The sequence below is a fragment of the Mercenaria mercenaria genome, chromosome 10 (genome assembly GCF_021730395.1).
Source record: "Mercenaria mercenaria strain notata chromosome 10, MADL_Memer_1, whole genome shotgun sequence".
Lineage (NCBI taxonomy): Eukaryota > Metazoa > Mollusca > Bivalvia > Venerida > Veneridae > Mercenaria > Mercenaria mercenaria.
Genome location: NC_069370.1, coordinates 1,047,974 through 1,072,349, shown reverse-complemented (window position 1 = coordinate 1,072,349; position 24,376 = coordinate 1,047,974). Strand labels below are relative to the sequence as shown.

Here is a 24,376-nt window from a genome sequence, read left to right as displayed (position 1 = left end):
AACTGCCGCATGCATCCTTAAGTTCATGTAACTGAGTTATCCCACTGGAAACTGAGTTGTGTGTTATAATACAAGTAAATGAAGTAGGATTTCATTTCACTATTTCCAAGTTTGAATTATTATAACAATATATGTTTTATTTGTTCACTTTCTGAAGATTAAAAACCTCATATGTGTTCTGAATATAGTTTATTATTTGACACAGACATAATTTAGAGAAATTCCAACTTAAGAATACACATTGCTAAAATCCTATTTCTCAATGTTGGTAAGTGCTAAAATGCAGCCTAGCTAACAGAAAGAAAGATACACTTGAATATAGATCAGCTGAGTAAGGAAAAAATATCTATATTTGGAAGTCAAGTTTTCAGAATATTTAGCAGAAAAGCATTATAAAACCAATATGCATATGTTACTGTAGGTCCTATATCTCACAATTAGATCTGAGAGATTTTTTTAGTGCAACAAGGCAAAGATTATGTGAACGAAATAACACAAGTTCAGTCATAAACTACAGCTGCTTTTGAGAAAAGCGAATGTCTCCCACAACTGCCTTATCATCTAAATAGCAAGTCAGTCTTTAACCTCAGATCCCCTTCCTAAATTCCAGTTTGTTTAGTTCTGCCCATTGTTTTCTCGTTTGGGGCAAACCCTTTACTTTATCTGGGGACCAAACGCCGCTCTTCATGGAATTACACGCCTCAACACGTGTATCATTGAAGGTTCCATGTTCACCGCCGTTTGAATACATCTACGGATGTCTCTAAATTGCTTTTTGTACTTTTAGCATGTGTAAATGTTGAGTTCTGCTCAGCCCGGGGCTGGAGGGCGTGGACGGTAGCATGCATTTCCACTACCATCCATGAACAGGCTCAATCAAACCAAGCCTGCAACATTTTCGTTTCTGTCGTGTTGAGCGACCTGTGAAGTTTCCACTTTTCTCTATTTTATATACTTTTTACTCACTACAATTCAAGAGCCAGAATTCCAAAATGCCTGGACCGATTTGGCTCATTATCCAACTTGTCCGAGGTCTTATGGTCAAACACATTTTGTTCAAATTTGGTGAAGATCAGATGAGAAATGTTCGACTTAAGAGTGCGGACAAGAGCAAAAAGGCCGATTTTTCAGTAATTCAAGGCTGTAACTCCAAAATGCCTGAACCGATTTGGCTAGTTATCGAACTTGGCCAAGGTCTTATGGTTAAACACATTTTGTTCAAGTCTGTGAAGATTGGATAAGAAATGTACGACTTAGATTGCAGACAAGAGTAAAAAGTCCGATTTTTCGGTAATTCAAGGGCCGTTACTCCAAAATGCCTGGACAGAACTTGGCTGAGATCTCATGGTCAAACACTTTTCTCTATTTTATATACTGTTTACTCACTACAATTCAAGAGCCAGAATTCCAAAATGCCTGGACCGATTTGGCTCATTATCCAACTTGTCCGAGGTCTTATGGTCAAACACATTTTGTTCAAGATTGGTGAAGATAGGATGAGAAATGTTTGACTTAGAGTGCGGACAAGAATAACAAGAGGACCATGATGGTCCTGAATCGCTCACCTATCCCCACATGACCCAGTGTTGAACTGAGTATGACGTCATTATTTCTATTATTTGACATAGTGACCTAGTTTTTGAGCACATGTGACCTAGATATCATCAAGATAAAAAATTCTGACCAATTTTCATGAAGATCCATTGAAAAATATGGCCTCTAGAGAGGTCACAAGGTTTTTCTATTATTTGACCTAATGGCCTAGTTTTTGAAGGCACGTGACCCACTTTTAAACTTGACCTAGATATCATCAAGGTGAACATTCTCACCAATTTTCATGAAGATCTCGTGAAAAATATGGCCTCTAGAGAGGTCACAAGGTTTTTCTATTTTTCGACCTACTGACCTAGTTTTTGACTGCACATGACCCAGTTACAAACCTGACCTAGATATCATCAAGCTGAACATTCTCACCAATTTTCATGAAGATCCGTTGAGAAATATGGCCTCTAGAGAGGTCACAAGGTTTTTTCTATTTTTAGACCTACTGACCTAGATTTTAACCCCACGTGACCCAGTTTCGAACTTGACTTAGATATCATCAAGGTGAACATTCTGACCAATAATCATGAAGATCTCATGAAAAATATGGCCTCTAAAGAGGTCACAAGGTTTTTCTATTTTTAGATCTACTGACCTAGTTTTTAACCCCACGTGACCCAGTTTCGAACTTGACCTAGATATCTTCAAGGTAAACACTCTGACCAATTTTCATGAAGATCCATTGAAAAATATCGCCTCTAGAGAGGTCACAAGGTTTTCCTATTTTTAGACCTACTGACCTAGTTTTTGACCGAACGTGACCCAGTTTCGAACTTGACCTAGATATCATCAAGGTGAATATTCTGACCAATTTTCATGAAGATCCATTGAGAAATATGGCCTCTAGAGAGGTCACAAGGTTTTTCTATTTTTACATCTACTGACCTAGTTTTTGACCCCACATGACCCAGTTTCGAACTTGATCTAGATATCATCAAGGTGAACATTCTGACCAATATTCATGAAGATCTCATGAAAAATATGGCCTCTAGAGAGGTCACAAGGTTTTTCTATTTTTAGATCTACTGACCTAGTTTTTTACCCCACGTGACCCAGTTTCGGAATTGACCTAGATATCATCAAGGTGAACATTCTGACCAATTTTCATGAAGATCCATTGAGAAATATGGCCTCTAGAGTGGTCACAAGGTTTTTCTATTTTTAGACCTAATGACCTAGTTTTTGACCCTACGTGACCCAGTTTCGAACTTGACCTAGATATCATCAAGGTAAACATTCTGACCAATATTCATGAAGATCTCATGAAAAATATGGCCTCTAGAGAGGTCACAAGGTTTTTCTATTTTTAGACCTACTGACCTAGTTTTTGAACCCACGTGACCCAGTTTCGAACTTGACCTAGATATCATCAAGGTGAACATTCTGACCAATTTTCATGAAGATCTTATGAAATATATGGCCTCTAGAGAGGTCACAAGGTTTTTCTATTTTTAGACCTACTGACCTAGTTTTTGATGGCACGTGACCCAGTTTCGAACTTGACCTAGATATCATCAGGATGAACATTCTGACCAACTTTCATAAAGATCCCATGAAAAATGTGACCTCTAGAGTGGTCACAAGCAAAAGTTTACGGACGCACGGACGGACGACGGACACCGCGCGATCACAAAAGCTCACCTTGTCACTTTGTGACAGGTGAGCTAAAAAGGCTGATTTTTAGTAATTCAAGGGCTGTAACTCCAATATGCCTAGACCGATTTGGCTAGTTATCGAACTTGGCCGAGGTCTTATGGTCAAACACATTTTAAGTTTGGTGAAGATCAGATGAGAAATGTTTGACTTAAGGATGCGGACAAGCTTTGTGACAGACACAGACAGACAGACAGACAGACACAGACTGGAGTAAATCAAAATGTCTCCCACACCACTGTGTGGTGGGAGACATAATAATGCAACTTGTGCATAGAAAAAGTCTATAACAGTCATATGCAGCAAAGACTGAAAACATGTGAATACTAGTAGCAAGTCTACAAAAGCTTATAATGCTATAGCTACAATAAATATTGTGAAAGTCGGAAGTGAACACTAGCCTTTTTCTGTAGAAAGAATTTACTTAAAATGGTTTAGTAACTGTTATCTAAATAATAGTGTTACCTAGTGACAAAGTTCAGTTAAGACAGAACAAAATACACACATTTCTAGAACACCTGAAGATAATGTAAAACACTTATTGTCATTTCAGATTTGGCAGGCTTGTATCAGAAAAAATCTGGAAATATGTTCAAAGGCAGTGGCAGACAGTAGGTGCTCCTGTTGGGTTTAACATCACACTGACACAGTTACAGGTTATATGGAAACTTTTCCAGCTTTTGATGGTAGAGGAAGACCCCTAGGTGTCTCACCAAGCATTATTTCATCATAAGCAGGCAAATGCGTAGAGCCATCAACCTTGCGTAAGCGGGCTGGACAGGTTCCTAACATGAAGAGGCTCGAACCCACATTGGTTAGGGGCAAGTGATTCTTGTCAGCAACCTTAACCACCCGGCCATGGAGGCCCCATGCCCCTAGGAACAATATCAACATACCACCATCTATGAGCCAGCTGGACAACTTCCCTACATGAAAGAATTCTACATCCAGTGCAGTTTCAAAAACAGTCGTGGTGGCAAATGAATCAAAGATATCATTCAGAAAAAGTGGCCATTTTGTCTCAGAAGCAACAACTTTGTTTCAAAGGGTTTAAAGTTGCACCATCACATGGTGCCATTTGCCTTTAATGGTGAAAAGAACAAGAGCTGTTGGAGGACAGCAACGCTTGACTATTCAACAGCCTTGTCAATTGAATGAATACAAAAGTCGAAAAAGTGCATGAAGTTTCAATCCTTCCCCATAAGTGGATACTGAAATACCAGCTTACATACAAAAACTTAACCAAAAACTGCTAAGTCGGAAAAGGGGTATAATTTTGAAAACAAGAGCTGTCCGTAAGACAGCCAAGCTCGACTATTCGAAATATTGTCACAGAAGCAGGAAATTATTACCCAAAATGTTAAATATCAAAAGAGTTTTAAGTTCGAAACGGGACATAATTTGACCAAAATGCATATCAGTTATGGGACTTGATGCTATCAACTAGTTTAATAACCCCGAAGAAACATGTGAAGTTTCAATTCCATATCTGCATTAGTTTTGGAGATAGTAACTTGCATGTAAAACTTTAACCAGAATTTTCTAAGTCCAAAAGGGGGCATAATTTGCTCAAATAACATGTTAAGAGTTATGGAACTTGACCCAGTGAGGTTGGTAACTGACCTAGAAAAAGAATAAATAAGTTTCAAAGCTATATGCCTTTTGGTAATAGCTGTATGTACTTGTACGCAAAACTTTAACCAGGATTTTCTAAGTCCAAAAGGGGGCATAATTTGCCCAAAATACATGTCAGAGTTATGGGACTTGATTCTATCAACTAGTTTTATAACCCGAAGACACATGTGAAGTTTCAATTTAATATCTGCATTAGTTTTGGAGATAGTAACTTGCATGTAAAACTTTAACCAGGATTTTCTAAGTCCAAAAGGGGGCATAATTTGCTCAAAATACATGTCAGAGTTATGGGACTTGGCCCAGTGAGGTAGGTAATTGATCTAGAAAAGAAAAAATAAGTTTCAAATCAATATGCCTTTTAGTAATAGCTGTATGTACTTGCACGCAAAACTTTAACCAGAATTTTCTAAGTCCAAAAGGGGCATAATTTGGCCAAAATACATGTCAGAGTTATGGGACTTGACCCAGTGAGGTAGGTAATTGATCTAGAAAAAGAAAAAATAAGTTTCAAATCTATATGCCTTTTAGTAATAGCTGTATGTACTTGCACGCAAAACTTTAACCAAAATTTTCTAAGTACAAAAGGGGGCATAATTTGGCCAAAATGAAGGTCAGAGTTATGGGACTTGGTGCTATCAACTAGTTTTATAACCCCAAAGACACATGTGAAGTTTCAATTCAATATCTGCATTAGTTTTGGAGATAGTAACTTGCATGTAAAACTTTAACCAGAATTTTCTAAGTCCAAAAGGGGGCATAATTTGCTCAAAATACATGTTAGAGTTATGGAACTTGACCCAGTGAGGTTGGTAATTGACCTAGAAAAAGAATAAATAAGTTTCAAAGCTATATGCCTTTAAATGATAGCTGTATGTACTTGCATGCAAAAACTTAACCAAGGTGTGACGCCGACGCCGACGCCAGGGTGAGTAGAATAGCTAGACTATTCTTCGAATAGTCGAGCTAAAAATACAAAGTAGAGTTATGGGATCTGCACAGTGCATGTCAAATCATGACAGTGAACAATTGTGTGAAGTTTCAATCCATTCCCATTAGTGGGTACTGAGATACCAGCTTACATACCAAGAATTTCTAAGTCGAAAAATGGGCATAATTTTGTAAAGAAGCAAAATAGAGTTATGGAACCTGTGCAATGTAAGTCAGTTTATCACAGTGAACAAGTGTGTGAAGTTTCAATCCATTCCCACAAGTGGTTACTGAGATACCAGCTTACATACAAAACCTTAACCAAGAATTTCTAAGTTGAAAAAGGGGCATAATTTTGTAAAAAAAGCAAAATAGAGTTATGGAACCTGTGCAATGTAGGTTAGTTTATCACAGTGAATAAGTGTGTGAAGTTTCAATCCATTCCCACAAGTGGTTACTGAGATACCAGCTTACATACAAAACCTTAACCAAATCGGGACGCGGACGTGGACGCATGGGCGAGTCCAATAGCTCTACTATTCCCTGAATAGTCGAGCTAAAAACCAGGTACTCCCTATTATATCAGGCCTGGCAAGCTCAAAACTCGGAAGTTCTGTTATAACTTTTGCAAAGAAAGAAAAATTTTGTAATGCAAACTGTTCTGTTTTATCTGAACTTGAAGTGAAATAAAAGCTAAGAAACTAAAGTAAAGCATTCACCACACCAACACCTGTTTACAATATAGATATAAGTACAGGTCATATCTAAATATAAGGCATGCTAAGTTACCTAAAATGTTCAGAGTCGAACTTCAGCTTCATTGCCATCAGCACCATTTTCCGGAACTATTTCCTTTCTCGTCTTTTCTTTAACTAAATTACATATACAGTTGAAACTCGGTATCTCAATCCCCAAAGGAACTAGCGTTTTGCTTCAAGATAACTAAATTCTCCTTAAATGATATTTTGTGACGGGACTTGAAAATCTCTTCGAGTGTAGTAGCAACTGTGTGTAGTAGCAACTGTGTGTAGTAGCTACTGTGTGAACTAGCAACTGTGTGTAGTAGCTACTGTGTGTAGTAGCGACTGTGTGAAGTAGCTACTGTGTGTAGTAGTGACTGTATGTAGTAGCTACTGTGTGAAGTAGCAACTGTGTAAAATAGCTACTGTGTGTAGTAGCTACTGTGTGTAGTAGCAACTGTGTGAAGTAGCGACTGTGTTGTAGCTACTGTGTGTAGTAGCGACTGTGTGAAGTAGCGACTGTGTGAAGTAGCGACTGTGTGTAGTAGAGACTGTGTGAAGTAGAGACTGTGTGTAGTAGCGACTGTGTTGTAGCTACTGTGTGTAGTAGCAACTGTGTGAAGTAGCGACTGTGTTGTAGCTACTGTGTGTAGTAGCAACTGTGTGAAGTAGCGACTGTGTTGTAGCTACTGTGTGTAGTAGCAACTGTGTGAAGTAGCGACTGTGTTGTAGCTACTGTGTGTAGTAGCGACTGTGTGAAGTAGCGACTGTGTGAAGTAGCGACTGTGTGTAGTAGAGACTGTGTGAAGTAGAGACTGTGTGTAGTAGCGACTGTACGTAGTAGTGACTGTGTGAAGTAGCAACTATGTGCAGTAGCAAGTGTGTGAAGTTGCAACCGTGGTTTAAATCTCGCGAAAATTAATCCTTGCATAAATATTCACCATTAGTATAATTCTAATTCAAGTAGGACTCCACATTTACAATTTCGCGAATATAAAACGTCGCGAACATACTCAAAATTTCTACTAATTCGCGAAATTTTGACTCAGCCAAATATATGTGCCTTTACAGTATGCAAAATAGGCTTGCAGAAGCAGAAATTTTCGCTTGTGTTTAATTTTCGCTATATTTGCGAGGGTCTACATCTAGCGAAAATTAATCCTCGTGTAATATTCACCATTAGCGTAATTCTTATTCAAGCAGGACACCTTTTTTACAATTTCATGAATATTTAACGTCCCGACATACTCAAAATTTCAAATTCGCAAAATTCTGACCCCGCGAAAATATGTCCTACTACAGTATGCAAAAATAGGCTTGCTTATAATAACATCATCAAAGTTTGGCTGTAAGTAAAATTTGTGTAAAGATATATATGGGACAACTTTAATACGCTAGCCCAATCTTCACACAGGGAGATACAAAAATAGTTCACAATCTGCAGCTTTCCTTTCAACTTTAATCAAACATCAATGCTTTTTTTATGCTTTTCAAGGAACTTTGAGAAAACAGTGAGAACATTTTAAAATGAAAAACTCAAATCATACACAGAATGTTCTGACAATAATAGCACAAATATAAACATAATTAACACATTTAAGACAGAAATTCATAACTTTTATGTTTGTTCGGAAAGTTTTTGCTATAGGAAGACAGTATTTCATAAAGAAGATATCTATGTACCGGTACAATATATATAGCAATGGAATGAGTAAAAAAAAGAAGCTCTGTGCAGTTGTCATTCTTCATCCCAAATCAGTCTGTGATTCTAAACAACATCCAATCACCCAGTTATGTCTTCATCATGTTCGAATGTTTCTGTCTTTAAAGCTCAGAGAAAAGTCTTTGTTGAACAATTCTTTCTATGGTATGTGTTTTTTCAGTTTACAGCACATAGTTTGGTATAAAGTTGAAATTACATGAATCTTAATCTTTTATGTCACATGACTTTGTAGTGCCTTAGTAACAGAACAAATGAATAAATTCCTTTGTATTATGAACTTTCTGGCATATTTTAGACAACCAATGATTACAAGTAGAGCTGTAACGATACATTCGAATATTTGATTTAGTCGAATACAGTTTTGTCCGAATTGTATTCATTATTTGCCATTTCTCAAACTGAATATTTATGAATATACATAAAAATTGCATGATCCAAACTAAAATTACTTGAATTTACCTAAAACACAAGAAATCTACCGAAAATGCTCCCATTTCATAGTGCATTGTGCATCAATTATTCGTTTTCATCGTATTACTCCACCCACAACTGTAGACAAAATATTTTCAAGACATTGATTCGGTAAGTCATAGGGCTGACATTTCATGTTGGTCTACCATTAATAAAATGCTTTTTATAATTTTCTGGGTTTGAAATGTGATTGAATTCATAATCAAATTTATATAACTAATATTTGATTTCAACATGTGGGAATTCCCATTTTACGACATCCAAAAACACTACATAAACAGCATGTTGAGCTGAAAAAGGGGATCCTCCTGCAAAATACACGTCATCAGATTTTGGTCCTCTCTACCCATTTTTTTGCTAAACAATTGACAGTTTAAGTCCTTTGAATGCAAAGCTTACATGTTGACTGTGTGTATTTTTTCTTTTTTACTGTATTAGTTTACAATAACAGTGTTTAGAGTTCCCAGTAAGTACTATAAATAACTTAGTCAGCAGACAATATATTGTTGGCAAAAGCCACATAATGTTCAGTGACCCTTTTATTATAGAAATCATATTCATGAATAAACATTTGTATTCGTCACCCTGTATTCGTGATACGTATCATATTCGCCCCTTAGTGTATTCGTTACAGCCCTAATTACAAGTCATATGAGTATTGTTTGTATATTGTGTTTTAATAATTCAAGTAAAAATAAAAAATCTGACATTTCCTCAATACGGAAAAGCCGCCCCCCACCCTCCCCACAACACTCCCTTCAAATACCTTAAATCTTATATAATACTGTGCATCATCTCTGTTCCATGATAAAAACCTACTTTGTGTTTGAATGCTGAAGCAGTATTTTGATCTGTGAATAACTAAATAAATTCTAAAATATTTCAACAAAAGTAATTGCATTTATATGTTTGTTCATTTCTTAAAGTCTAAAATGAGAAACTTAAATGTATAACTTTGATATAACACTTATCGCAGATTACCAGCATATAATGAACTGATCATTCTTTATGTACACTTTATGAACGATGCTGAATTCTCTCTAATATCCTATTCCTTTCAAATAGTTCTTATATTTATCTAGATATTCTCTTGACGCCCCCGCTACCGAGGCCTGTGACACTCCCACAATCACTCCACGAGTCGTCTGGCAGACATTACAAACATATTTTTCCTCGCCGCCTAACGATAATACTGTTAAAAGTCCATCGTCAGCCGGACTCCTGAACATGTACTTTGTTCCACATATCGTAATACTTTCTCCACCAATGTCCTTTCCTTGAACAAGCTTAATCAATCGACCTATTTCTGGCTGTGTCGGGTTGAAAGCGCTGGATTTTGCCCATGGATTTCCGTCCATTCCAAAAAGTCCTGCCATCTTCATACCTGGACCAGCCATCAGGCTCTTAACGTGTGCGTCCCAACTCATTGCGGGTAGTCACTGAAAATAGTTGTAAAATTTCTTACATAAAATTTGTTACGTAAAAAGATGGGATGCAATGAAATCTTAACATTTGATGAAATAGTAAAGTGTTACTGTTGCTGGAACATCAGTAGGAGTCAAAGAAATAAAATTGAGGAAATAATTTAAAGTTACCTTATTTATTAAACCAAGAATCTACTTTGAACACTAATGGTCTATATTAAAAATTTTACCAAGTATCTCTTGAAAAGTTCAAATCTGATCACAAACTTTTATCATCGTCAAAATTTTATATCCTATATCAGGCATGTACAAAATAATCTAGTGGTTATAGGTAAACTGACATATTCAGACATTATATATGTATTAGAGCATTGTATTATAAAGCAACAATAATTTCGTTAGTCCTATGATAACCTTTATCTACAGTACAGATGAATCTGCAAATATGAGATCAGTGAGTGTACCTGTGCATTTTATCTTGATAGTTAGATAATACACAGTCACATTGAATCAGTATCAAACTATAAAGATATCTAGTCAGTGTGGTTAGTAGATAATACAGTTAAGGTAGTGGCTCAGTAATTCAGCAATTTCCGTGTGATTTTGTATTATCATCTGTTATTTTGGCATTCTTCAGCTTTTAATGTAGCTCATGGGAGCAACAGTTTCCGTAACAACCAAAAAATGCCGAAATCACATTCAGTAAAGAACAGAAATTACCAACTGTCATTACAGGTCCACTATCTTAAGACGCTGTGTCTAACCGGTGCAAGTGTTGTGCAGTCAAAGCAGAATCATATCAAAGGCATTTCTTGGTGTAAAATCAGTGTTCCCACTACATTTTTTTGGCCAGGCGTGTTTGCACCTCCAGGCAAACAAAACTGGGGGTGAAACATGACAAAATTGAAGTGCTCAAATAAAAGAAATAAACAATTTTCTATGTATATTATTTGTTGTTTACTACAATAATCATCAATGTGTAATAAGAAGTGTTTGACATCACTGACCAGACTTTGATGAAAGAGAGGTCATTTCAAGTGTTTCGCCCCTTCCAAACATGTCAGAAATTTATTTCTCTCAATCACATTAAGAATATTGTTTTCAAATCAATAAACTGGAGATACTCAATTACATTCTGACTGAAATTGTTGTATAAGGCATATGTTTAACTGCAAATCACTGTTACTTGTTGGACAGGGTGAAATACAGAAATCAGAAAAGTATAAAATGTTAAGAACTAGTATAACAGAAATAAAGCACACTTCTACAACACTATGAGGATGTTTTCGATCGTTAGTAATGACTTATATAAGCTCATCACAATAAGGTATCAGTGTTACGGAGAGACAGTCATTCTGAGAAGTTTGCCAAACAAGAGGTCATGTCTCACTACCTGAACTGCCTTGTAATGAAAGGTTATTAGCTGTCAAAGTAGAAGAATCTCCTATCCCACTAGAAAATCGGGTGAATCCCGGGACAACTTATAAAGATCTTTGTATTTCAAATGGCAAATTCAATGTTAACATCATTACTGAGTGGGGAAAATACCAATCAAAATTTCTCTATAGTAACTATTAAGCTTATCCAAATGGGCGAATTTCCTTGTAACTTAAGTTCATGTAACTGAAAGTTATCCCACTGGAAACTGAAAGTTGGGCATAATTATTTATAATACAAGTAAATAAAGTGGGATTTCATTTCACTATTTCCGAGTTTGAATTATTATAATAATATATTTTTTATTTGTTCACTTTCAGGAGATAACAAGAGCTGTCTCCATAGGATGACACATGCCCCCGATGGCACTTTGAATGAATAGTTATGGCCGATGTTAAAGTTTAGGACCTTTGACCTACGGAGCTGGGTCTTGCACGCGACACGTCGTCTTACTGTTCCACACATTCATGTGAAGTTATTTTAAAATCCATGCATGAATGACAAAGATATGGACCGGACACGCCCATCAATGCACTATCCTTTAACATCTAAGTGTGACCTTGACCTTTGAGCTACGGACCTGGGTCTTGTGTGCGACATGTCGTCTTACTGTGGTACACATTCATGCCAAGTTATTTGAAAATCCATCCATGGATGACAAAGGTATGGACCGAACACGCCCATCAATGCACTATCCTTTAATGTCTAAGTGTGACCTTGACCTTTGAGGTACGGACCTGGGTCTTGCGCGCGACATGTCATCTTACTGTGGTACACATTCATGCCAAGTTATTTGAAAATCCATCTATGGATGACAAAGATATGGACCGGATACGCCCATCAATGCACTATCCTTTAACGTCTAAGTGTGACCTTGACCTTTGAGCTACGGACCTGGGTCTTGCGCGCAACAAGTCGTCTTACTGTGGTACACATTCATGCCAAGTTATTTAAAAATCCATCCATGGATGACAAAGATATGGACCGGACATAAAAATTGCGGACAGACAGACTGACAGACCGTTCAAAAACTATATGCCTCCCTTTGGGGGCATAAAAACCTCATACGTGTTCTAAATATAGTTTATTATTTGACAGTGGCATAATTTAGAGAATTTCCAACTTATGAATACACATTTCTCAATGTTGGTAAGTTCTAAAATGCAGCCTAGCTAACAGAAAGAAAGATACACTTTAATATAGACCAGCTGAGTAAGGAAGAAAAATTTATACTTGAATATCTATATATGGCAGTCAATTTTCAGAATATTTAGCAGAAAAGCATTATAAACCAATATGCATAATTTTATGTTACAGTAGGTCCTTGTAACATCTCTCAATAAGACTTGAGAGATTTTTTAGCACAAAAAGGCAAAGATTATGTGAATAAAAGTACACAAGTTCAGTCATAATTAATGCAACTTGTGTACAGCAAAAGTCTGTAACAGTCATACATAATGCAGCAAAGACTGAAAACGTGAATACTAGTAGTAAGTCTGTATCTACAAAAGCTTATAATGCTATAGCTAAAATAAATCTTGTGAAAGTCAGAAGTGAACACCAGCCTTTTTTGTAGAAAGGATTTAGTTAAAATGGTTTAGTAACTGTTATCTAAATAATAGTGTTACCTAGTGACAAAGTTCAGTTAAGACAGAACAAAATACACACATTTCTAGATCACCTGAAGATAATGTAAAACACTTATTGTCATTTCAGATTTGGCAGGCTTTATCAGAACAAATCTGGAAATATGTTCAAAGGCAGTGGCAGACAGTTGGTGCTCCTGTTGGGTTTAACAACACACTGACACAGTTCAGGGCACTAGACAACTTTTGGGGACAGGTACCCATACCCTCAGGAAGGGGAATTTTTCGACATTTTAAGACGAAAAGGGGAAGTTTAAGCCATGTATATGTAACTAATTTTCACACTTTTTAATAATGTTTTCAATCATTCCTAACTGATGTGACTATATTGCAACAGTAATCTTCCTTAGAGGCACTATATAATATTAAAAGAAAGAATCATACCTATTTGTGTCAAACAACCTATCATCAGGGGAATTTTCTTCTGAGAAAGGGGAAAAAAACATATTATTTTAGGAGGGGAATGGTACCCATATTTGGCCCCAAAAATGGCCAAACGAGTGCCCTGCAGTTATAGGTTATATGGCAACTTTTCAAGCTTTTGACAGTGGAGGAAGACACCTAGGTGTCTCTCCATGCATTATTTCATCAAAAGCAGGCAAATGCACAGAGCCATCAACCTTGCGTAAACGGGCTGGATAGGTTCCTAACATGAAGAGGCTCGAATCCACATTGGTTAGGGGCAAGTGATTCTTGTCAGCAACCTTAACCACCCAGCCATAGAGGCCCCATGTCCCTAGGAACAATATTAACATACTACCATCTATGAGCCAGTCGGACAACTTCTCTACATGAAAGAATCCTACATCCAGTGCAGTTTCAGAAACAGTTGTGGTGGCTAATGAATCAAAGATATCATTCAGACAAAGTGGCCATTTTGTCTCAGAAGCAACAACTTTGTTTCAAAGAGTTTAAAGTTGCACCATCACATGGTGCCATTTGCCTTTAATGGTGAAAAGAAAAACCAGGTGCCCCCAATTAAATCAGGCCTGGCAGGCTCAAAACTCGGAAGTTCTGTTATAACTTTTACAAAGAAAGAAAAATTTTGTAATGCAAATGTTCTGTTTTATCTGAACTGGAAGTGAAATAAAAGCTAAGAAACTAAAGTAAAGCATTCACCACACCAACACCTGTTTACAATATAGATATTCGTACACCTCACATCTAAATATACGGCATGCTAAGTTACCTAAAATGTTCAGAGTCGATCTTCAGCTTCATTGCCATCAGCACCATTTTCCGGAACTATTTCCTTTCTCGTCTTTTCCTTAACTAAATTACATATACAGTTGAAACTCGGTATCTCGATCTCAAAGGGACCTAGCGTTTTGCTTCAACCAAATTCTCCTTAAATGATATTTTGTGACGGGACTTGAAAATCTCTTTGAGAAAGCCGATATTGAGATAAGCAAGTTCGAGATATCGAGTGTCAACTGTTTCTTACAGCATAACCTCTCTACATTAACCACCAATGGAAACACTTGAAATGTATTTGTTGTAAATCTAGGTAATTGTTCCAGAGAGGTAATATTTAAGAATAATTCTGTCAAATGGCAAAGAAGTTTTCTGTTTTTTGTAGCGAGATTTCTGTTTTTGTAGAGATGTATTTGCTCCTCAAAGGTAAAGCTAACAGAGGTTACACTGTATCTTGGCCTAAAAAACTTGCTAATTACATGAAATGGAAACAAGAATTATTAATTGTTCATATTGTCCTATTAAATAAAGTGTTAACTGCTGTAACAATCTGGAGTGACTGGATTGTTAAACTGTCTGTAACAATCTAGAGTGATTGATTGAAGTAGTGACTGTGTGAAGTAATCAAAAGTTTAACAGGTATTATAAAACAATCTAGATACTGACTAAATTTTTACTGCTGTAACAATGTAGAGTGACTAAATTCATTCACTGTCTGTAGCATTCTATGACAACTATGCAAAGTAGCAATTGTGTGAAGTGGTGACTATGTAGAGTAATGACTGTGTGGAGTAGTGACTGTGTGCAGTAGCTGTGTGAAGTAGCAACTGTGTGCAGTAGCTACTGTGTGTAGTAGCAACTGTGTGAAGTAGCAACTGTGTGCAGAAGCTACTGTGTGTAGTAGCAACTGTGTGAAGTAGCTACTGTGTGTAGTAGCAACTATGTGAAATAACTACTGTGTGGAGTAGGGACTGTGTAAAGTAGTGACTATGTGGAATAGCTACTGTGTGAAGTAATGACTGTGGAATAACAACTGTGTGAAGTAGTGACTGTGTGGAATAGCAGCTGTATGGAGTAGTGACTGTTTGAAGTAGACACTGTGTGGAGTAATGACTATATGAAGTAGACACTGTTTCAAGTAATGACTGTGTGGAGTAGCTACTGTGTGAAGTAGTGACTGTGTAATATAGCAACTGTGTGAAGTAATAAATTATAAAGTTGCATGAAAAATCCAGGTGGGCTGTGTGAAGTAAAGAATTGCTTTGTTGTCTGTAACAAACTATTAGGTGAATATGTGCAGCATGAAACAATGCTGGTTAACCGTGTGAAATAATAAATTGTTTTACATTAAGTATCCAACCAACATATAATATTATGTAAATAAATGTAAATAACTTATATAAATATAAGTAACATACTGCAATAACAATTTCAGTAATATTATATGTATTCAATATATCAACATACATCAATAGAGATTTAGATATAAATATAAAGAGAATATCTGTAAGTTCCAGTGCAAGACAGAACTTTTTTTTTCACTGAGTGAACACCAAATGCTTAATTTTCACAAGTAGCAAAGTCAAGAGTGAAAATTTATTTATTTGGGTTTTATGGCGCACCAACACAGTATAGGTTATATGGCGCCAAACAGGACTACAAATTTTGGTTCCACATCTCATTTACATCGAAATAAAAACATGAGGTATGGAATCAAAATTTGCATACCTGCTGGAATCACAGAGTTACCTCAAAACCAAGTGTTAAGACCCTATTAGTCGCCTCTTACGACCATGCAAGGGTAAGGCAGTAGTTCCAATTCTTTTCATACACAGATCGTCCCAGAACCACATGGGGCCAAGAGTGAAAAAATAAGATATAGTGTGCATGTGTGAAAGATATTTTGCTCTTACATGCTTAACAACAAATTCCTTTTTATTCTGTGTCTTAACTAAATATAACTCATTTTGATTCCTTGAAAATACCAATATTTCACGCTAAATGTAAATAAATATTCAAACAATTCTGCGTTAGATGAAAACAAAAGATACAATTTTTTTTATCATTTTTGTATATTTTATTGCATTTCTATGACATTAAAATGACAAAGTTCACAATGTATTTGAACCAATGAAAGCATAACTAGTGAATTTATCATATGAACACTACAAACTACAACAGTTTTTTTATTTTACCATTCTAGGTCGGTATTTGGCACATTTCTGTTAGACAATAGTCATTACAAGTAAACATAATTTGGCACACTTCTGAGAAAAAAAAACAAACAAACAAAACACAAAAAACAACAGAAAAATACAATTACAATGTACAAACAAAGTGCTCCAGTCAGATTTGAGAACAGAGTACCAAATGGTATTACGATAGACATAATTTTCATTATTTCAAAAAAATTAATAATTCTATAATGAACTGGTCACATATCAAATAAAATCTCAGGATCATTTTTATCAAGTTTTTCCTATTCTGCATTGTCTTGCATGGTGTTTTTTCTTTCCATTCTGAAACTGTAGTCCAGCAAAAAATACCTATTCCTTGAACTAGACATGCCAAAAATAAACAACTCAAGAGTTGTCTTCATTCTGTATGCATTCCATGACACCTCTGCTATTTATATATCCAGACTGAAGCAGTGTATAAAAAATTTGGCACATTTCTATAAAAACAATAATAAAGCAATATAGGTTTGGCACATGAAACAGAAAACTTGTACCCTCGGGCAAATCATTCGTAATTGCGTCAGTCAGTTAACCCGTATTCCTCTGCCAAGAAAGCTTAAAAGATGGTATATTACTTCTATACTATCAAACTCTTTATCTACACACGACAAATAGTTGTAATTACATTCTTTCTCCTCCTCACCTTCCTACAGAGTCCTTCCTTAGTTAATTTCAGTTTTCAACCCTCGTAAGTTGTAAGTTTTGTATTTTTTTAAAACAAATTGTATTTTCAATCATTTCGCCTGACCCTGACACTTAAAATACATGTCGTTCCTGGCACAATAGATATGACAGGTTTAGTAATTTTGAAATATAGAAAGCCTGTACTGGTTATAGTAAGCAAAGCAACCTGCACTATACATTATGGTAGAGATTACAGTTTTTGACATTTACAACATAATCATAGGTTGTCATTCACTACATTCAACATTTCGGCTACATTTATTCAGTATCATCAAAAACACTTTATGCAGGATTTAAATACCTGCTTGTTTATTCTGCTTGGAAACTTTCTGTTTTGTCTGATAAAATTCCTTTCACATCAATTCACTAGCATAAGTCACTTCTGCACAAAAAATCTGCAAATGTATAAAATCTAATATAGATAAAAACAAACTAGAGTGTTAACTAGCTTTTCCTTTGATTTGACCCGGTGACCTAGTTTTTGCCCCCACATGACCCAGATTCGAACTTGACCTAAAGATCATCAAGATTAACATTCTGATTAAGTTTCATGAAGATACAGTCATAAATCTGGCCTCTAGAGTCTTAACAAGCTTTTCCTTTGATCTGACCTAGTGACCTAGTTTTTTAACACACCTGACCCAGATTTAAACTTGACCTATAGATCATCAAGATTAACATTCTGACCAAGTTTCATTAAGTTATGGTCATAAATGTGGCCTCTAAAGTAATAACTAACTATTCCTTTTATTTGACCCCCGTGACCTAGTTTTTGACCCGACATGACCCAGATTCGAACTTGACCTAAAGACCATCAAGTTTAACATTCTGACTAAGTTTCATGAAGATATAGTCAAAAATGTGGCCTCTAGAGTGTTAACAAGCTTTTCCTTTGATATGACCTAGTGACCTAGTTTTTGACTCCATCTGACCCAGATTTAAACTTGATCTAAAGATTATCAAGATTAACATTCTGACCAAGTTTCATTAAGATATGGTCATAAACGTGGCCTCTACAGTGTTAATTAGCTTTTCCTTTGATTTGACCCGGTGACCTAGTTTTTGACCCGACATGACCCAGATTCAAAATTGCCCTAAAGATCATCAAGTTTAACATTTTGACTAAGTTTCATGAAGATATAGTCATAAATGTGGCCTCTAGAGTGTTAACAAGCTTTTCCTTTGATATGACCTAGTGACCTAGTTTTTGACCCCACCTAACCCAGATTTGAACTTGAGCTATAGATCATCAAGATTTGACCAAGTTTCATTAAGGTATGGTCATAAATGTGGCCTCTAGTGTAAACTAGCTTTTCATTTGATTTGGCTTGGTGACCTAGTTTTTTATCCTACATGACCCAGATTCAAACTGGACCTTAAGATCATCAATATTAACAATCTGACCAAGTTTCATGAAGATACAGTCATAAATGCGGCTTCAACAGTGTTAACAAGCTTTTCCTTTGATTTGACCTGGTGACCTAGTTTATGATCCCAGATAACCAAATATCGAACTCGTCCAAGATTTTATTAAGGGTAACATTCTGACCAAGTTTCATTAAGATTGGGCCAAAAATGTGACCTCTAGAGTGTTAACAAGCTTTTTCTTTGATTTGACCTGGTGACCTAGTTTTTGACCCTAGATGACCCAATATCGAACTCGTCCAAGATTTTATTGAGCGTAACATCCTGACCAAGTTTCATTAAGATTGGGCCAAAATTGTGACCTCTAGAGTGTTAACAAGCTTTTCCTTTGATTTGACCTGATGACCTAGTTTTTGACCCCAGATGACTTAATATCGAACTCATCCAAGATTTTATTGAGGGTAACATTCTGACCAAGTTTCATTAAGATTGGGCCAAAAATGTGACCTCTAGAGTGTTAACAAGCTTTTCCTTTGATTTGACCTGATGACCTAGTTTTTGATCCCAGATGACCCAATATCGAACTCGTCCAAGATTTTATTGAGGGTAACATTCTGACCAAGTTGCATTAAGATTGGGTCAAAAATGTGACCTCTAGAGTGTTAACAGTCAAATTGTTGACGACGGACGGACGGACGGACGGACGACGGACGACGACGGACGCCGGACACAGGGTGATCACTAAAGCTCACCTTTGAGCACTTCGTGCTCAGGTGAGCTAAAAACACAACCATTTCATTCATTGTAAAGGTCAAGGACTGTAACACATGTAAAGCACATAAATTACACTAGTATCAGTTGCTTCCCTTTACTTGCGATTATGAACTTTTTGTCCAAATGAATTTCACATGAATAAAATTGGATAGCACCTAATATTATATTGACTAGATTTCTGTCTATGCTAGTATCCAACTTGCTTTAGGTAGTCCCTAAGCCGACATGAAACTTTACTGCAATTTCCCATTCTGTAGTTTCCGACCACTGCGCCATACACAAAACAGCCCTTGGCCAGGTATCCGCAGCATACATATTTCTCCTTGTCAGATGGAGCTCCGATTCGATTCAAGATAATTGAACCTTCCTGCGCATCATGAGTGACGTACAGAAAACTGATCCCACCTATTTTGATTCCGTTAAAGTCACTCTCTTTTCCCGAGATAATGTTGATCAGTCTTGTGACTTCTTGTGGTTGCGGTCTTATACAACCTTCCCCGGCCCACTCGCCCCCATCAACGCCATAAATGCCAGCACTACACATGTCGCCTGGCGTCAACAACTGGTCTGTCACGTACACTTGCCAACTCATGGTCGATTCCTGAGAAAGCAGAACAAAAGATCAGAAATTGTAACATTCAAATTTTCACATATTCCGAGAATGAATACTTTCTATAGATCAGATTAGTCAGGCAATTTAAATAGGCACCAACTCCTTTAAAAGTCCTCACATACTGCTTTTTCAGCCTTATAACAGACTGTTTTGTACCCTTTTTTCTGCTATTAAAGTGTTAGAACATTTGCAATAAAACAAGAAACAATCCCTCTGTAATTATCTGAAGGAAATACTTTTATTCTTAGTTAACTGTTTGTGCATAACACTCAATGGAAACTTAGTTAAAACACGTAACTGAACATGAAAATGCATTATTTCTATATTTACCACCCAAAATAATAAGATCTATGTAACAGACTTGGAAAAATGTCGTATGTGCTGTTGAAAACAATTAATTATTGCAAAAACAGTACAGACATTAAATCATTTATTACTCCTTAAACACGAAACACCACTCTAAGAATACAACAACATTCTATTAAAACAGTACCTGCCGAAATTCCTATAAAGATGTATCACACTGTTAATGAAAGAAACTTTGCTTTTAAAAAGCAGTCAACATTGAGTAAACAACAATATTCTCACATAAAAAGCAGCATCAAAAATTTACCTACTCAAAATTTCTAAACAAGGTCAATGATGTAAGTTATATAATAGAATTCCCAGCACTGCTTTAACTTCTCAAGTCTGTTCACTCCCAATTTCTGACAACATAATTATCCATCTTAATTTTTATCTTATTATAAATATTCCCAAGCTTTTTTTTGATATTTGTAAAATAATATTGTAGATTAGTTTATCAGTTCCATTCATTCATCTAAACTCTTGTAGTAAGTGGATGTTAATGAGGCAGCTACACACATGCATTATATTTTACCAACATTGTTAGATGATTGTTCAACATTTAAGAATGTTTGTAAGAAACCAGGAACTTTACCAACATTCAAACGCTTACTATTACTGTAAACACCGAGCATTCAGCAGTGAAAGTTATCAAACAGAACATGCCAAGAAATTCTCTCTAACATACTGTTAATCAGCAGTCACAGTTGCAATGTACTTTGCTCTAAAACTTTCTTAAAGCAGTTTCAGTCCACATGTACATGACTACATCATAAATCTTATAATTGATGAAAGATAAAACAAACAAGATGCAAAAACTGAAATCTTCCTCAAAAACACAATGTTGTAGCTTCAATAATATAGATCTGTATTATAAGCACCCTTACTTACCATATCACAGTAACACTTTAACCTTGAATCAACATGGCTAGAATTTTGTCCTAAGTAATTTGAAAATCTTTCAAGGAGCAGCATACATGAGATATTGCTACTCACTGTATGACCCTGATACTGAACTGAAAATCTTTCTAGGGTTTAAAAGAGGAAGTAGAAATTTTATAGAGTTCTGCTATCTGACTTCTGATAATACCTTGAAGTGTTTTGGCTGTCAGATAATTATATTCTGTACTATCACCTCATGACAAGCATTTGTATCAGGTTACTTGAAAATCTTTGGAGGTTGAAAACAAAATTTGTGATGGTTTGACAATCAGACAGCTGGCCAATATATAGCAATGTCTCCCCAGCATTTGAGACATAAATCATCAAAAACCAGAGCTGCTTTTGAGAAAAGCGCATGTCTCCCACAACTGCCTAATCATCTAAATAGTAGTATAAGATCGGATGAGAAATGTTCGAGCATATATATTTTTAATTCCCAATCAGATTTTCAGTGCTTTGCTTATCAAAAACAACCCAATCAGACTTTCAGTCTTTGATACAACCCAATCAGACTGTCAGTGCTTTGATACAACCCAATCACACTTTCAGTGCTTTGATCATCAAAAACAATGTTTTAAGGGCCATAATTCCGAAGTGCCTTTTAGAAGCCGATTTGGCTAGTTATCGAACTTGGCCGAGGACTTATTGGCAAACACATTTTGTTCAAGTTTGGTGAAGATTGGATGAGAAATGTTCGATTTAGAGTGCGAACAAGATGTTTTGTGACAGACACGGATGGACACACACACAGACAGGAGTAAATCAATATGTCTCCCAACACTCAGTGGTGTAGGAGACATAAAAATAAATGAATTTTATTGCAGTTTATATTTTTTGGTACAAGCTGTACAGTAGTCATCTAAAGTGATGCCCCATTTTGTTTCTTCCCAGATCAAGTACATTTCCATTACTAAAATTATTTTGACTTACAAATGGAACAAGTGCACATATTGACGGATGTTTACAGCAACTGTAGTCACAAATTCTGCAGATAAAGCATTCCTCCAGGTAACCTATCAGCTAGAATATCTAAATGCTATCAGGAAAATGGTTGTGATATTTATAGCCGACCTGAGACAGGGAAAATACCAGTCAGGATTCAATGGCATGCATTCCCAGTCTGAAATAAGTTTTCTAGGTATATTGTAGTAAGACATTTAGCAAAAAACAGGCTGCATTTAACTTAATTTCATTCAGCTATAATTACTGGCAAAATCTAGTGAAATAAAAGAGCATGATGTTTTATACTGTCAAGTCCTGTTATGAACATTTGCCTGTGACCTTGACCTTGAAGGTATGGCTTCATAATGGTATTACCAGAAATTTCGTAGCACCAGTAGCACCATATATTATGATATGATTACTCCTATAACAGGGATGGGTGTTACAGAAATTTCATAGCGCTGTATATCATGATATGGCAACACTATGGCGATTCTTATCATAATATTATTATCTGAAAAATGACAAACTCCCAACGTTTCTGTTTTCCTATCTGCTATAACAGCACCTAAGATTCCTACACTAAATATGATTTCAGTACAGGAATATCAAATACATATAAAGAAATTTTCGCTAAAAAAGGTACCATTGAGAACCAAGGAAAAACTGCAATTATATTCACGACCGCTATGTCCGAAATTTCAAAAATGCAATTTCCGTATCAATCAACGATACATTGCTGTAAACACTTAAACTTTGATAGGGATTCAACATATCAAATTGTATTTCCAGTAAATTAAAAGTGTTTCTAGATATATTAAGAACTGATTAATTTGTTTTGGCAATCAAATGTCAACTTCCTAACATGAATCAAGTGCAGCATAAATAACTCCTGGATGAACTTTCTAATGCTGAATCACCACAGAAAACATTCACCTCAGCCAAGTACAGAAGTTCTGAGCCTGAAAATTAATTTCAAAAGAAAGCCGCAAAACTAACCCATAGCTCATATTCTCGATAAATTTTGAATATCAATGTTAATAAGAAATTTCGACCTTAAATTTCAATCCGAGATATCTTCTTTATATTATCATTTTTCCGCAAGTGTACTGCATAGTTAGCATATGCCACTGCCAGCAACTTTTAAGTTTTAAAGGAGAAGAACCTGCTTTTCATTACAGACAAATCCTTAGTGCTAAAACTTCATGTATACATACTTTTCCTCTTAGGTGTAAATTATCATCTCTTTATATTATCTCAAAGATACCAATAAATATGTGTAGATCATTTTTCTATACTTTTTGGAACAGTCTTATTGGATGACTTCTTAAAGGCACTGACCTCCAGAATTTGGCTAAAAATGATCTTTCTTTAATTTGATCATATTATGAACATGAGAACACAAGTTTTTGTTTCTAAACTTAGTACCTCAAAAATGCCAATCAAGAGAACACTTAATGCCCCAGTAGGGATTGAACTCGGGTTGCTGCAGAATGCTTTTCAATTTTGTAAAAACAAATAATTTTTATGTGTTTCCATAACTTATAAACCTGACAGTAACTAAGTTTCAAAGCCTTCTAAAGAAATATAGCAATAATTTTCTGATATCTAAAACATTTCTTCTTTTTTTTTGGTGTCGTATGATCGGGGGGTCAGTCCCTTTAAAAATGATGCCCATGTTAAAATATTAAATTAAAGTGATGCTTACATAAGGACAAAATATGGTACAACTGAGAGTGGCTCATGCAGAAACTAGGAGAAATGTACATGAAGATAAGAAAAGCTAATCAAACATACTTTTGCTTTCTGATATATGTTACCCCTTCACCTACTATCTTCAATCAACCTATCAACATGCTGATAAGCTCATGTAAATAAAAACATGTATAGAAATATTAAGTGCTTACTGCAAAATTCTTTCTCCACAGGAATGGACTGAAATATTTCCTGAAACAAGGCCTTTCATTTATTAACTAGTCATGCTTAGAGAGTTAATGTGGTAACATTAAGACAAACTGGAAA

General features: G+C 35.9%; 2 long non-coding RNA genes across 2 annotated transcripts in view; both read right to left on the bottom strand.

The window, feature by feature from the left end:
* Positions 1-24,376, bottom strand: part of LOC123559944 (uncharacterized) — a 39,802-nt gene that overhangs the window by 8,205 nt on the left and 7,221 nt on the right. The gene's annotated exons all lie outside the window — the stretch shown is intronic.
* LOC123559945 (uncharacterized) lies at positions 16,506-24,254 on the bottom strand. The gene is made up of 2 exons (XR_006688073.2): positions 20,743-24,254; positions 16,506-20,113 (listed from the first exon to the last, which is right to left on the bottom strand). It is a non-coding gene; the product is annotated as an uncharacterized LOC123559945 (long non-coding RNA).